General features: G+C 37.5%; 1 long non-coding RNA gene across 1 annotated transcript; it reads left to right on the plus strand.

Annotated features, from left to right (window-relative positions):
- Window positions 1–1,103: 1,103 nt before the first annotated feature.
- Window positions 1,104–7,487, plus strand: LOC128237335 (uncharacterized). The gene is made up of 9 exons (XR_008261576.1): window positions 1,104–1,232; window positions 1,724–2,380; window positions 2,660–2,862; window positions 3,747–3,922; window positions 4,076–4,224; window positions 5,948–6,143; window positions 6,452–6,594; window positions 6,898–6,976; window positions 7,329–7,487. It is a non-coding gene; the product is annotated as an uncharacterized LOC128237335 (long non-coding RNA).
- Window positions 7,488–16,953: the final 9,466 nt, after the last annotated feature.

Here is a 16,953-nt window from a genome sequence, read left to right on the forward strand (position 1 = left end):
ACAACAAGAGGTCACGATTGATCAACAACAACAACAACAACAAAATGGCTGACTTCCTGTTTTGCTTTATAAAACATCTCCTCTGAAACTATTATAGTCCAAATTCAATGAAACTTTACAGGAAGCTCCCTTGGGTAACCCTCTACAAAAATACAACAAGGGGTCACAATTGATCAACAAAAACAACAACAGCAGCAACAACAAAATGGCCAACTTCCTGTTTTGCTTTAAAAAACAACATCTCCTCTAAAACCACCAGTCCAAATTCAATGAAACTTTACAGGAAGCTTCCTTGGGTAACCTTCTACAAAAATACAACAAGGGGTAGCGATGGATCTGGGGGCATTTGTCACATTTATGTGACATCTCTTGTTTCTGCTTGCATTCGGAAACAATTCAAGAAATTATTTGAATTAAATCAATACTAGTTTTGATAATGAACTTGTGGTTTGTAATTCATGAACTACTAAATATTAATGATTATGACTTCTCTCTCAGGTGGTGGTGTGTTGCACTTGGAGGCTGCCCACACACTGACGGTGGATGGCTACATCAAGGCAAAAAGCTATGACACTGGAAGTAACACCGGGGGTGCGAGTGGCGGCAGCGCAGGAAGTCTCTACATATAGACAAACAATTTTACTGGTATGTCATTTGCAATTATTAAAAAAGCAAAATGGTGTTGCACATACTCACTTACAAAATTGCACATGTACTCGAAGTGTTGATAATGCTGATGGCCCAATCCCCTTGCATATTTGATTTTTAAATGTCTGTTTTATATACATGTGTTATATGGATAGTTAACTGCGTACTGATATTTCCAATGTAATGTGTGTTTGCATGTTTTAAAAATTCTGAAGATGAAAAAGAAAACACCAATAAATTGAAATAATTTCATTAAAAAATTAGAAAAAAACAACACTAAATGTTCAATGAAGACTATCTTTAAAGGAAGAGGAGCAAATAATTTGTTATATTTTTTTGGTAAAAAAGTATTTTGACATAACAGGAAGTCACACAGGCCACATTCAGGCTATCGGTGGATCAGGGGATCTTATTCATGGAGGAGGGGGTGGGTCAGGGGGACGTATTGCACTGTACCATAGTCAACACCACACCATCCCCAAATATAGGGGATACTTTGACGTATATGGGGGATCCCCTGGGACACATGCAGAAGCTGGATCTTCTGGTACAGCCTACATTCAGGATGATGAGAGGAGCTATAAGTAAGCAGAGCTATTTATATGTTTTGAATCATGACAGATTTGGCAAAACAATCTTGAAAAAAACTTTTTTTCAGATACATTAAATTTTTTACTTTTATATTCCTTGTTCTACAATCTTGTCGTATTTGTTTTTTTGTTAGGCATTGAAAGCTTACCAGTGATAGCATAATGTAAGGACATTAAACATGAAATTAAGATTGTTCTACTGCAAATAATGAAGTCTTAGAAACGTACCCCTTACAATGTGTTAGTAAATAAAGTACATCAGCTTAGAGAAGTCAGGAACTTTTGGAAATTGTCTGACCCACCAGTGGATCGATGAAAATTTAGGATGTCTTAATTTTGAGTGGGTTTAGTGTAGAATGTTGACAACATTTACATAAAACAAATGTATGAGAAGTTACTTTTCAGTCTGGTAAAAAATGGCAGTTATTTGAGGTGTCTTTTCTCATTAATATTTGCCTTAAATGCTTTACTTAAACCTCCTTTAGCATGCTGAAAGTTGACAACAATGGTTAGCAGCAGATTTCAGAAGAAACAGAAATATGGAATGAGGGTGACAGGATTGACCTCACCTCTTACAGCTCTGAGTACAGCAAGACCACCTCCTACACAACAACTCAGGGACACACAGAAGGAGGATGTTCCAAATTTATCCTTTTGTTTATTTTGATGGATTTATGATCATGAACTATGACATCATATTATACTAGCATAGTCAAATAACTCTGATATAAATTGAGGTCAAAGTATTAATGTTTTGTAAGAATATTACATAGACAGATCCTGATGATTATAAAATCATCATATTGCATCTGTAAACTGTCTTTAGCATTTTAATTTACTCTTTTATTGTAAGTTACACTTTTTATAAAATCACACCTTCAATTTGACTTTTAGGTGGAGAGTAACGAGCCCATTTATGACTGTTACTGCCACTACTGTAACTGGAGATACCCGTACACAAACGCCCCAACCTACTACTGCCTACACCACCTGTTTGACCAGACATTGCATTCCCACGCTGATGACTACAACATGGCCTGGGCTTGCACTGCAACAGTTACTATCACCCTTGCTGTACCTACCTACATGTACATCATAAAATCAAGGTCTACCCTGTGGCCGCACACTATACCAAGTTTAAGGTATATTATCATATTTTTAACTTCAGAAGCTTGATCTATCTTTTTCATTTTTTTCTTGCTGGAGAAACTTGTGTTGCAAATTGATCTATTTAATAAAAAAATAAAGGTTTAGTTCTATATTTTGCGAAAACTTGAACACTGCTAACAGTATATAATATGAAAAATGATCATGATACTCGTAATTTAAAATAACTTTAACAATATATATTCTCATGGCATTAGAGAAATATGTTCGCAGGCATAAACATTTCACCAACACTTACATGTTTTATTGTCCAGGTACTTGGCTATGTTACTGCTGGTGAGGCATTTGATGTGACCCCAAACTACATTGTTCCCAGTTCAAGCCCCATTCACGGGCCTATGTGGACCTCCCGGTTGGCAAGATAGCTGCAAAGTTTGAGTTCTTCTATCTGGCCATGAGAACAGTATTTACTTATATGCAGCTTTGTCCGAGATTGAAAGTCACCTGATGAATTGAGGTACAAATATGTTGGGTCATTCCTCTCTTTTAAATGTGAGGAGATATATATTATAAAAGAACATAGTTTTAAAAGTAAATAAAGCAAGTGTACTTCATAAATGGAAAGTTAAAAAAAATAATCTTAAATTAAGTGCTTTTGTTTTTGAATTGAGGAAGTGGAAAATTTGCAGACATTGTGTCGAACTCTGATGTTGGATGCACATTCTCATTCCCTCATTTTTTTCTGTACATTACATCAATCCATGGAAATCAACTTATTTTTTTGTCAGGCCCGCTTGCGGTAAGCTCAACAAGGTTATCATAATGTCGGTTCATTTTATGCTCATGTGGCTGTCTGTCTGTGCATTAACCTGTCCGTCTGATTTTGGCTTATCTGGACTGTAATATGGGCATGCATTGTTGAATTTTAAAATAACTTGGCACAAATGCTCACCATGAGAAGAAGCCACATCACATACAAGACCCATATCTCTATATCAAAGTTACACACAGGTATTGTTTGGAATTTGTTTTTGCCTTGTTTGACATCATTGTCAGGCAAAGCTATCAACTTTCTAACATTTACAGTCAACTTCATAGAGCAATTTTTCTGATGCAGCTGTTTTATGATTGTGACATTGGTGGGCTTGACATTGTTGGCATTTAGGCAGCAATCGTCCAGTTGATTTAAATAAACATAGTTGTTGAGTAAAAATGTTTTAAAAGGAAATAAAGTGAAATATTATGCAATTTATACAATATTTATGGGAAACAAATTCGAAAATGAAAAGAAAAGATGAATATTATAGTAGGAGGATTTTGTCTGCAAAAATTGGTGGGGGTGATTTTTGTCCAGGGAATTTTGTCCGTATCCCAAATTTTGCATGTTGAAATTGTCTCTAGGTACAAGCACATCAGCCTTCACGGAGCCTCCACATGGATTCTGGCAGATGCCGGTCAGTCATTTGACTTCATTGACGTTTACTTACAGGGACATGCCCACCTGGGCTTCAGGCCGAAAAACAGCTACACTGATGCTGTGTCCATGTTTGCTGGCAAGGTTGTCGGCGATAAAACTGGTCGGTTTTGCTCTTCTGGTAGACTTATATCCTATTTTAATAACTAAATCATAACAGCAAACATATAAATAAAAATAAAAGACACATTCAAATGACTGAAATTTGATTAAAACAATTTTTGTGAGAGTGTTAATGAATGAACCATTATTTCAGGCTATTTCCATATTGGGTACAACCAGGATGTGACAGTGAACTCCACAGACTTTGATGTCCCCTTCAACACACATGTATATGAGAAGGGACACATCACCTATCCACCAAGAAACTTCTTCTACAAGACAAAATTGCTCTCCTCAGGAAAGGTATAAAATCTATACCTATTATATATTATCTGTCAGTGTGTCACACGATATTGCCCGATGCATATCATTACCCCGTAGGGTACGCATTCCGGGTCGAAATCCTACTTCCTAACAGTAAATAACAATAACAACACATTGCGTAAATACATCTTCAAACTTGCTCCCTTATAGTATAAAACAACAACAACAGAGGCCAAGCTGGGAGCAGGTTCGATCAATGTAAAACAATACTCAAGAAATGGACTTTTCAACATTACCGAACCCGGTATACAAACACTTCATCTCTGGAGGTATAAGATGAACGCGTATTACTTGGGTTGCTAATACTTTTAGAAGTTATAAATTATTTCAATGATGTATATTCTACGTTGAGGTGACAAAACATTTCTTTTCCTATCTTCTTTTGTTTTCACATGAAGGGACGAGGTATAACAGAGTATGATGTTACACATCGAACTAAGCATAAATTAGTAAATGCAGGTCACCTCAACAAAATAACGCCAAACGAAACCAAAGTATATTGTGCCCGGAAGGGGATAAAATCAAAATTATAAAGACTCAACAAATTCTTCTAAATTAAAGCTTGTACACAACCATAGTACCAGTAGAAGTTCATGATGATGCATGTTATATGCTATGCAAGGTAGCGGTGTTGTTTTAATAACGCCTCAGGTCCAGGTGCATTGTATGAAAAACGCTTTTGACCCACGTCTAATTGATTAAAAAAAAAAAAGATATTCAAATTTAGTAAATAAATATAAATATACGCAAATAAAGCATACACTGGACCGGGGGCTACATGCTGTGTATTAAAAATTGTGTATATATATATAGTTGTACATTTAGAAATCAATCAGGTTAAAAAAAATATATATTAACACATTCTTTGGTCTTGAATAATGAACTGTCCGCAACTCTTGCTCATCCTTCCACATTTAGAGTAGTTAAATATTTTTAAGGCAAGCGTGATATCCAATTCCTATACTACATTATAAGACCAAAGCAATAAAATCAAATCCAATAGTCAGAGCTGTGGGACCATTCTAGGTGTCATTCATTGAAGGGCCCGCGGCATTTTGGGATCAAAATTACTCGTTTGGCGAAGATCCCACAAACTGGTGGGAATAAAACTCCTTCTTTGGCCTCAAAAATATGTTTCAGTCACACTAGGGGATGTGTTGGGCTCAAACCATAATGCAGCCATAGTGCGCAGGCAAACCTTTATAACCCCAACAATAACAACATTCAGTAGTGTAGAGCTGTGGGACTACTCAAGATGTAATTCATCGCCGGTTTCGCGGCACTTTGGATACAAAATGACTCCTTTGGCGAATATCCCATCAACCGATGGGAGTAAAACTCCCCCTTTGGCTTCAAAACTCTGTTTTAGTCACACTTGGGGATGTGATGGGGTCAAGCCATAATGCAGCCATTATAGGGCGCGGGCAGACCTTTATAAACTCAACAACAACAACATTATCTGTCAGTAATAATATTTTACTATGTTCTGTATTGGTTCATTTGACCTCATAATCTTTGTGATGTAACCTTTGTAAAGACTTCTTGGCAATAAGGATGTATAAGGGATTAAGTTGTACTGACTAGTCCCTGAATGATTTTTGTAGTCAGATTGGAAATGAGTATTGTAAAAGCTATGCATCTTGTTGCTATAAACATAGCTGCATGTGTATTGACAGACTCCTTCATACAAAGAATATTTCAGGTGTCAGGTATCGAGGATCTGTATGTGTTCAAGGAAGGCCATGTTGCCATAGATAGGAATGGTAGCCTAGCAACCAGCCACTCACCGGCGACAGTGTGTCCCTCAAATCCCTGCATGTTCAAGAGGGTGGAACATTTGAAATGTCCTCTGAGTCACACCAACCATAGGCTTCAGCAGTGATGCCACAAACATCTCTGTAAGTATTGACTTCTATGGTTGTTGTACATGATAAGATTCAATTAAGTAGGAAAACATTAGTATCTAGACTCTATATTGTGTTCTTTTTTAATACTTTTGTAAAAAAATAATTAAAAATCTGCTCATTATTAAAAACATAATTGCATTTAAAAAAAAAAAACAGATAAGAAAATTCAGTGACACTGTGCAGGGCATCATAACAACTGGAATGCTGGGATATGAATGATTTACAATTAGATAGTTGGAACTAAATGTTCCTGTTAAATTAAAGTTGTTTATAATGAGTCTTACTTATCTGCCATGCAGGTTTATGGTGATGGCCATTTCATGATCAACACTGGTATTATTATGACAGTCCACCACCTTCTGGCTGTGTACTCAGGTGGCAAGATCGAGTGGTGCAGGGTACCAGCCTAACTCAGGGCTGGGAGGACCCGGAGCAGGCATTGGTGAGTTGGACAATTTTGTACTATCAATATTTACTTTGAGTATATGATAACGTTGCACTGCATAATTGTAGGCAAGATTGACCTTGACCTTGGTGCTGGGTAACATCCATACACAACACTGGAGTGAATAGTAGCTTGCATTGGTAAGACAGGTACCAGATTGTATAGCAGATGTAATTTATATATCTATGGGAAAAATATGCCAAAATATTGTGGAAAATTTATTATTGCTAATATGTCATGCTGCTGCACAAGTCTTGTACTGCGCAATACTATTTATCTAGTACACATTCTATCACACAGGTTCTACTTCTGGTGGAAGTGGAGCTGGTCATGGTGGCAGTGGAGGCCGAGGCTCTAGTCTTGGCAAGGTTGGCACTAGGTATGACTCCATGTACAACCCTAATGAACATAGCTCAGCTGGAGGATATGGACACTATTTCGGTAGTTCATATTTCTTATTTTACTGTGACATAAATGGGATACTTCAAAGCAATCAATATTGCTGACGGTCATGTAATTAAAAAAATTACACCTTATTATACTATATTCATAGCTATTTCTGTTAATCAAGCATGTTGTATCAACAAATAGTTACAGTCCTGTCTCCCATTGTATGGTGGTGGTTTTAGAGTTTATCTATACTGGCACTCAGTCAAGGCCCATTTGTGTTACCACTACACCACAGATCTGCCACAACCCCATGGTATAAAAAACTGATCCTTTTTTAACAGGTGACCTGTACTTTGGAGACCATCCTCATGGCAACCAGATGATCTACAAGACACTTGGTGGCGCTGGTGGTGGCTACCTGGAGATAAAAAGCCGACATGTGGACATTGATGGGCTTGTGGTGGCCAATGGAAATGCTCCTGACACAAGTTTTGACAGAGGATTTGGTAAAATATTGAACGATTTATGTTATGTTAAAAACAAAATATCATCAGTGGTTAATGATAGCTTTTATGTTCTGTTGTTTCTGGAGTAATGGAAAACCTGGTTTCACTATGTATGGAAATAATAACAACACATGTTTGAATTGAAATAAGGGCATTTATTCTAGAATGCAGTATTTTAAGTTTAAATTAGTATTCATATGAATATTACAGACTCAGAAAAGAATGCGGTCAATCCAGGGATCAAACCCAAGACCCCCTGCTTTCAATTCAGATGCTCTTACGAACTGAGCTAAACAACCTTAATAACTTTCATACTTAGACCAGTACCATGGCCTGAATTATTTGAACATACATGTTGACAAACTTAAGACCTTTTTAAAATATATTTATGCTGAAGGCTATTCCATTTAAACATATAACCCCTGGGGGAAAGGCACTTTTAAATTATGCCACCCCCCTACAGAAGCAAATTTACCCTTGTGGGGTCCATTAATTTGCAAAAAAAGACGCCCAACCATAAACTATTTAAATAATTGCCTTCCCGGCCCATGGGTTATATGTGTGACTGGAATAGCCCTGAATTTAAAGCATAATTCAAACATCAATCAATGCATCATTTTACTTTTATGTTGCGCTTTACTTTGTCCACCATTTACTAGTATATTTTAATATATTTTTTGTCATACAGAAAGTTTTAATTTGTAATTAATCTTCATATCTACTTCATTTTTATACGCCCGAAGGGTCTTATTATGTTATGGCCTCCATCGTCTGTCCGTCCGTCTGTCCGTCTGTCCGTCCGTTAGCAATTCCGTGTCCGGGCCATAACTTGGTAACTAATAAAGCGATTTTCAAATAACTTTATACAAATCATCACTACATTAAAAGGAAGTGTCGCGCGCAATTTCTAGGTCCATACCTCAAAGACTAGAATCACCATGGGGGTGCGTTAGCAAATCCGTGTCCGGGCCACAACTTGGTCACTAATAAAGTCATTTTCAAATAACTTTATACAAAGCATCATTACATTAAAAGGATGCGTCGCGCACAATTTCCAGGTCCATACCTCAAAGACTAGAATCACAATGGGGGGCGTTAGCAATTCTGTGTCCGGGCCACATCTTTGTTACTAATAAAGTGATTTTCAAATAACTTTATACAAATCATCACTACATTAAAAGGATGCGTCACATGGAATTTCCAGGTCCATACCTTAAAGTCTAAAATCACCATGGGGGGACGTTAGCAATTCCATGTCCAGGCCATAACTCAAAGACTAGAATCACCATGGGGGGACGTTAGCAATTCTGTGTCCGGTAACTCATCGGTCAGCAATTCCGTGTCCGGGCCATAACTTGGTAACTAAGAAAGCGATTTTCAAATAACTTTATACAAATCATCACTATATTAAAAGGACCTCAAGCCGAATCTTCTTCGGGCGTATAATGCTCCGTTTCGCGGTGCTCTTGTTAACTTACCAATCGGTATTTACTGGCAGTGTCAATGTGGTCTGAGTACTGGCATCTGTTGTTGTTGGTAATAAACAGCTGGCAAGTTCCTCAGCAACACTGGCGATGGGCGGGGTTATATACAATCTTTGTGCCAAACTCTTGCAAGAGTGCCCTGAATAATTTCAATAACATCCTATAATCAGGAGTTACCATTTAGATTATTCTTATAATTTTTAAAGCAACTGTGCATCAGATGATCAATTTGCAAGAAAAAAATTGTGATTGGGTCGTCGATGTTATCACATTATATTACCAAGTAAGGTATATATATATACTGTTTTATTTGGAGTAAGCCTTCGTATCATAGTGGATACAACACTGGACTGAAATTTTGGCGACACAGGTTCGAAACCGGTCTCTGGCACATATTTTTTACATTTTGGTACTTTTTTGACAATTATGATATCAAAGCTTAACACATTCCATTAAATAACTGCTACAGAATTATTTTTTCCTGCCAATCTGGTTAACGGTCCCTTTAAATCAAATGGAAAAAAAAGCTACATGCATATTAATTTTGTTTGTATTTAGTCAAGAAATACAATTTGCTATATTTGTTCACCTGACCATTGAATAAATTTCATTCTAAAAATAACTCTTATCATAGTAGCCCAGGGTGTAAGTTAGAGAAAATTTTGAAGCCCTGTGATGGTGTGTATATATATATGCATGTAAAATGTATCAAATGATATATTTAGGCAGTGCACATTCACATTAAGATTAAGGGTTGTGGACAGAAATAAGAGTTTTATACTAAATAATAATAAGTTTTGATAAGTGGCCCTGTTTATTATTCTTGGGTAACACATCAACAAACAAGAGGCTCAAAAGGGCCTATGCTCTACTGGCATGGCTTTTGTGGTCATATCAATCCAGAGCATGTATGTATGGGTAAAAGGCAACAGACATATAGTTTATGTTTTGTGTTTGGGTTACCTGAAAACGTAGCACGTTCAACATCTGAGCCCAGAAAGTATTGTAAGCAGATTAGTTGCATGAACTATTATAATATGTGCCAAGTAAAAGTCATCTGACAAAAAAAATGCTTTCAAAACTGTACTCATAGTAAAATTTTCTGTAGTTTTGAAAGTTAAAAAAAGTTGGTCAAAAGGTCAAAGTCAAGGGCATCCTAGGACAACATTGATCAATTTGAACAGACATTCACAATCAATTGTGCTGAGATGGATGCACGAACACACAAAAAGATTTTCAAACCTTTCCAGATTTATGTTTACCAAACCTGAGAACCCTGGGTGTGGCCAGTAATGACACCAGGTGCATAACTTAAACATTCACAACCAATTTTGTTAAGATGAATGCGCAAACTACAGAACTTAAAGCTAAAAAATGGCCTTTGGGCTTTCAACAAGAACAAGGCAGAGTAATTCACAAAATCAACTGCAGAAGCAAAAAGCAAATTTTCTCTCAAAATCCTAGACTTGCAAATTGTCTCCCTTAACTCTAGACTTGAATTTACATATACATGTAAACTTGGCTAAAAATAGAATTCGCTCATGCAGACCTGGCTAAAAATAGAAAGCATTTCTTTAAAACTTTCATGGCCCATAATCTAGGCATTCATGGGCGGATCTTGCTGGTTTTCGAAAGGAACCAAGCTTTAATGGATATCTAGATACGGTACAAGTTTCATTGAGATATAATCAAAACTGAAGACTGTATCGTGTTCACAACCAATTGTTTACACAATAGCATTTTTTATACTATCAAGGGCCATAATCTAGGCATGCATGGGCGGATCTGGCTGGTTTTCGAAAGGAACCGAGCTCTAATGGATATCTAGATACTGTACAAGTTTCATCGAGATACAATCAAAACTGAAGACTGTATCGTGTTTACAAGCAATTGTTTACAGACGCACGGACGCACGACCGCACGGACGCACGGATGCACATACTACGTACACATTACCATCGCATAAGCTCTTCTGGCCTTTGGCCAGTAGAGCTAAAAACTATTGAACATACCATTTCTGTTATGATTAGGAAATTTCTTGTTTACTTCATCTGCACATACATCCCAGTACTGGCTTAAAGTTTCTGTGGCTGGTTTTGGAGTAGTAAGAACATAGTTTTGTTGTGACGGTGCTTTTGTCACTATTAGTATGTAACCTAGCCGACTGTTAGGTAGGGTTTTTAGAGCTGCGCATGCGCTCTCTTGGATGTGTGCCTTGGAGCACAATGGACGTGTTCTGGAAATAAGAGAACAAGAAGAGCAAATATAGAGTGTTTTTGTGGGCTATAAAGGGTTCAAGTTTACTGATAAAGGGTATTTAGGACTAAGGGAACCAGGACACCCAAAAAACACTTCAGTGGTGTCAGAATATTAAAGAAAACACGCTTGGAACTTGTGTTTTTCACGAGAATTGCCATTATTTTGCGGGAAAATTACGTCATCCGTAAAAGTTTCGGACTATTTCAACCATATTTCTGATTTCTCTGGAATTTGGACTTTTCATTGTGTTTGGTATTTTTTACTAGCCTTTGAAAATTAAGTGAGGAAAAGGAGTTGCAGATTCATACAATAAAGAGTTCATTAGACGTAAAAGATGGACAGATAGGTTTGTGGGAATATTTTAGTTGATATTTTCATGCTGTAGCATTAGCAATGGACTTAATTTTATAACGTTGGGGAGAGTGTGTTGTACAGTTGTTTGGCTAATTCTTCTGAAAATAAATTGCAAAACCAAAATGGAAAGAAAAAGTAGACAGCCCAGTCAGGAAGACACAGACTCTGATACATGCAAAAGTAGTGAATCAGATACAGATGATAGTATGGTGTCAATATCCAAGAGTTTACACAGTTCGAAAAAATCCGAATGTTGGCCAAGGTCAGCAAGTCATAGGTCAAAGAGAATGAGACTGCAAAATAGGTTTTATTCCAGATATCCTAGTCGAAATGGAATGAGAATTATTAAGTCAAAAAAGAAGAGAAAGTCAATATCTCCACTACGGTCAAATCAAAAATCAAAGCGCTCAAGGTCAAGGCAGAGACGTTTAAATAGACATCGAAGTTACAGTTCATCTTCTGGAAGCCGGTCAAGGTCACATCATAGGAGGAGACATGGAACACAGTCAAGTTCTTCTAGTGGGGGTGAACACTCGTACGGTGGTGCAAGAGGTGATCCCAGGAAGTTGCCCCATAATTTGAGGTATGACGGGATTTCGAAATGGATATCGTTTGAGGTCAAATTTCAAAGTTACCGCCGGGTACTGAAATGGTCAGATGATGAGAGCTATGATTATCTTGCTTGGAGTTTGCAGGGTAAAGCGTTGGATCATTATTCTTTACTGGTTCAAGCTGGTCACAGGTTAACGTTTCGTCGTTTGATAAAAAAATTGAATGAACGCTTTGGCTTTTCTGAATCTGAGGAAAATGGAAGATCAATGTTTCAACAAGCTTGCCAAAATGAGGATGAGGGTTTACATGATTGGGCAGACCGAGTCACTTTTTTAGCCATATCAGCATATAGGTGTTTATCATCCCATATAATAGAGCGTGAGGCTATCAGGCGGTTCTGTCAAGGTTGTGAAGACTTAGAAGCAGGTCGATATGCATGTTTACGACATCCTGAAACCATGGATGATGCCTTGAATTTAATTAAGGACTTTCAGTATACAACACAAGCCATGCACAGTAGCCGTAAGGAGGAACTGGAGCAAGTGCAAGTCAATACTGTGGATGAAACAAAACAGATCAAGATGATAGAAAGTCTAGCCCAAAGTATAAATGCATTGAAGGCTGCAAACGAGAAAAAAGAACCTGGTTCAATATCTTGTTATTTTTGTGGGAAGTTGGGGCATTCCAAAAGAGACTGTTTGAAACGTAAGGACGTAAGACGACGAAGGGCCGGGGGCAACAGGTTGGTCCATGTGTTCAAAAAGGGCATAGGCAATGAAAGTTTGGCGCAGGAGGAAATGCAGGTGGACGAATGTTTAAGCAGAGATGAGGATGCAGTTGTACAAAACCAGGAAGAAGAAACATCTGAAATTTTCGACAAGGAAGAGATTTGTGTAACATCAGTATTTAGTATTTCAAGAGGAACCATTGCAAAAAGTGGGGTCAACACGCCTACTACTGTTGTAAGAGAATCGGCGGAGGAAGTTAAAGGTTTAGTACAGGAGGATGTAGATGACACTGTTTTTTACAGTGAAAATGTATGCGAAGTTGGTTTGAAAGACTGCCCAGGGCAGTATAAAGATAGATACATATGTGATAAAGGAGGTTTTTTACCTCAGAAGAAATCACTGGCAACAATAAGAGGTGAGAGGGTACCAGAGTATTTAGGGCACTCGTGTGAAAGTTCTAGTGACAATCTAGATGAAAGCCAGCAGGACATGTTAGCTGACGAATGCTGGGGTGAGTTCTCAAGGCTGTTGGATGAAGAAGTAGCGGTGAAGGAAACTAAAGAAGCAAATGTGAAGGTTAAAGCAGGAATTAATGTTGAAGAGAAAACAAAGTGGTCAGATTCAGTTGCGGACAGGACGACTAAATGTTCAGACGGAATTACTGGCGGTAACAGCCAGGGACTTTCTGATCAACGGCACCAGGGAGATAAAACCGACTTGACAGTCGGGAAGGCACTCAGGGGTGATGGTTATCAGGAAACTACTGATCAACGGCACCAGGGAGATAAAACCGACTTGACAGTCGGGAAGGCACTCAGGGGTGATGGTTATCAGGAAACTACTTATCAACGGCACCAGGGAGATAAAACCGACTTGACAGTCGGGAAGGCACTCAGGGGTGAAGGGTATCAGGGTACTACCGATGTTATTCGGGAAGCCATTTTCAAAGAGCCGTATCAAGAAGATAATACCAGTGTGCACAACTGTGAAGGTCTAAGGGATACGTGTGTCAGGGAAAATGGATTGTTTGAACAGGAATTTAGTACTGTGGAGTCCGGGTTGAACAGCAAGCAAGTATTTTACATGGACGTTGATTCTACCTGTTTGGTCAAGTTTCCACAAGAAGAGACAACGAATAGTCCATCTTATCGGGGGGCGTCACAGAAAAAACTTCTGGATGATCAAGATCAAATGGAAAGCTGGATAACATAACAGCTATGCTTGAGAATGGAGTGGTACCAAGAAAGGGAATAGGCTAGGTGATGAAATGCAATGTAGGAACATGAGGAACATTTGAATACTGATTTTAGAACAAACAAAGCGCTAATTTTTGAGGGGGTCTTTTTGTAAAAGGGGGAGAAATTAGATATTTAGAACATCGTATTGACATAATAGAGACAAGTAGTAATCAAAATTGAATGTTCCAGTGATGTGATGTTTAGTGCTTCATGCTCCTAAGATATGGTATTTTTTACCATGGCATACTCTTATCTCTTAAGATATGGTATTTTTTACCATTACTTAAGCAATAGTAGTATTTTTTGCTGCTAAAACAATACTGAAGTTCTAGGCTAACCGGTACAATAATTTATCTCTTGCAATCTTAAATTTTCCCAGTTAATTATGGTTTAAGGGGTCACAACATGTATTAATATATTAAGGGGTCACCACAGCGTTATCATTATTTAAGAGGTTACCTCATTTCAGTCAGTAGGTTATGGCTTGTTAAGGTTTAAGGTGGTTAGTCTAAGCTTCAGTCCAATTTTGGTCAAATATGCAACTTGTCGGCACTTGGTTAAAAGGAGGTCACTTTTAGGTTGGTCAACTCTACCAACAATACCGGGTCTTTTATTTATAAAGTTGGGGAGAGTGTTGTGACGGTGCTTTTGTCACTAGTAGTATGTAACCTAGCCGACTGTTAGGTAGGGTTTTTAGAGCTGCGCATGCGCTCTCTTGGATGTGTGCCTTGGAACACAATGGACGTGTTCTGGAAATAAGAGAACAAGAAGAGCAAATATAGAGTGTTTTTGTGGGCTATAAAGGGTTCAAGTTTACTGATAAAGGGTATTTAGGACTAAGGGAACCAGGACACCCAAAAAACACTTCAGTCTTTAAGGTATTCCTTCTCATCACTAGTCCACACAACAATCTGCTTCTTATCATAGTCTAAAATAATAGACGTGTTATACGGGATTCTTCCAATCCCTAACTATTTACTAACCATTAGCTATTATTTCATATACATTAAAATTGTTCAAATGCCACCGAATTCTTAAGTTGATTAACAGAACTAAAATAAACAGTAACATTAAAGAGTCCACTGGGCGCCGCCATTGTTAGTCGTTGCCTGACCTGATAACAATAGTGTTAGGGGAAGGAACTCCAGACTATTTATGCACCAGCAAATTGTATATGCCCCCCCCCCCCAAGTCCGAAGTAGCGGGGACTTTGACTTCCGGTCTCTCAAAACCCGGGTAAAATACCCGACCTACAGGGACCCGCAACCCCGAATACCTATGTGAGGCCCATTCCCGACTATTTTCAATATGAAGACAAAACCACAATCACTAGGCACTGCAGGGCCACCTGAAATGTAAAAACACAGCCCATTGCCTCTGCTGTCCCCGGTATACACCTGGAACAAGGGCGGATCAGTGGTTACAATTGACAAGTGCATTACAATCCCGGATTATGCTGCAAATAAAAACAAAATATAATTAAGGTGATAAACTTAGGCTTACTTATGTTGAGGTATATCCAGACCAGTGTTTATAGCTATTTGTGAAAAGATATTTGTTCAAAACTGTTGTTTATCAGAATTTGATCAAAAATGAGCTTGATACATCAATTTGGACCAAACTATGACTCGTGTTCCAGTTAAGTTGACCTGTCCGATTTCCATTCAAAACGAGTCACTAATTACGCAATATAATCGCTACCAGTCTCAGATACACAAGCTTTATTGCATAATGATTGCTTTAAATAATGATCCTTTAGTGCATGAGACGATCAACAATGACTTCAAGCATGCTCAAAACATATTTATTGTCAAAAATAAGATTTAATTTCCAAACTTCGAGCCACATTGTTTATACCGGAACCGCCATTTTTATTGAATTTATTGAAACCCATGCTAAACCGATCGACAGTATAAAAATACTACGCATCGGTAACTTCCCTTTACAAAAACACGAAAACTAGCGTAAAAAAAATTATACTTGATTATTTTTAGCCTTTTAATAAATTATTACCTTAAAAAATCTGCTTGGCGATCAAAATGGAGGTGCGGGCGCACAAAAAAATAAAAATATTTCATTTACATTTTTAAAAAAATAGGAGCGGTAAATCCGCGAAACGAAATATGAATTTGGTGTGGCCCAATGGCCAAGACAATGATACAAATTATGCGATTAATAGAGATAAAAAATACAAGCACACGAACTTGATCATGACTACTCATATCGTTTGTTTATTTACGCCTTTTTAATTTGATAGCGGTGTATGCAAACTTGTACAAATTGAAAGGTTAATCTTAAAATGCATTATTTATATGCACAGTATGTAAGATTTAAACTGTGTGTTTAATTAGAACTTTGAAACTTTGAGTGTATTAAAACATGCATTAATAGCAGTTTAAAAATTTAAAATGTCAAGTAAATGATATAAATTTCCAATGTTTTTATGTTGTTCTCTGATTATCACCCATTAAGAGTATGGTTTGTGACTTTTTTCTTCTTCTTTTTTCGACCACCCGGTGGACATTTTTTTTCCAAAAATTCTCGTCAACCAAAAAATAAAAAAGGAGTGGCCTTATGTTAAATCATCCAAATTGGTTTGATAGCTTGAGATAAAAGAAACACGAAATCGCAATAAGTTTAAGAACAATTGGGTAAAGTAATAAAATGGTAACAATACAATCATAAAATATAACTGAAATGAAATAAAATAGAAGTTGATTTAACTTAACCCATTTTAGGCCTCTGCTTTATGTAGAAACATACGCATTAAATTATTTAACTGATGATCAATCACGCCTTTCCACCTTTATCACAACTGGAACGTGTTAAGGTCAATCAGTGGCGG

Source organism: Mya arenaria, chromosome 6 (genome assembly GCF_026914265.1).
Source record: "Mya arenaria isolate MELC-2E11 chromosome 6, ASM2691426v1".
In the NCBI taxonomy this organism is placed as follows: Eukaryota; Metazoa; Mollusca; class Bivalvia; order Myida; family Myidae; genus Mya; species Mya arenaria.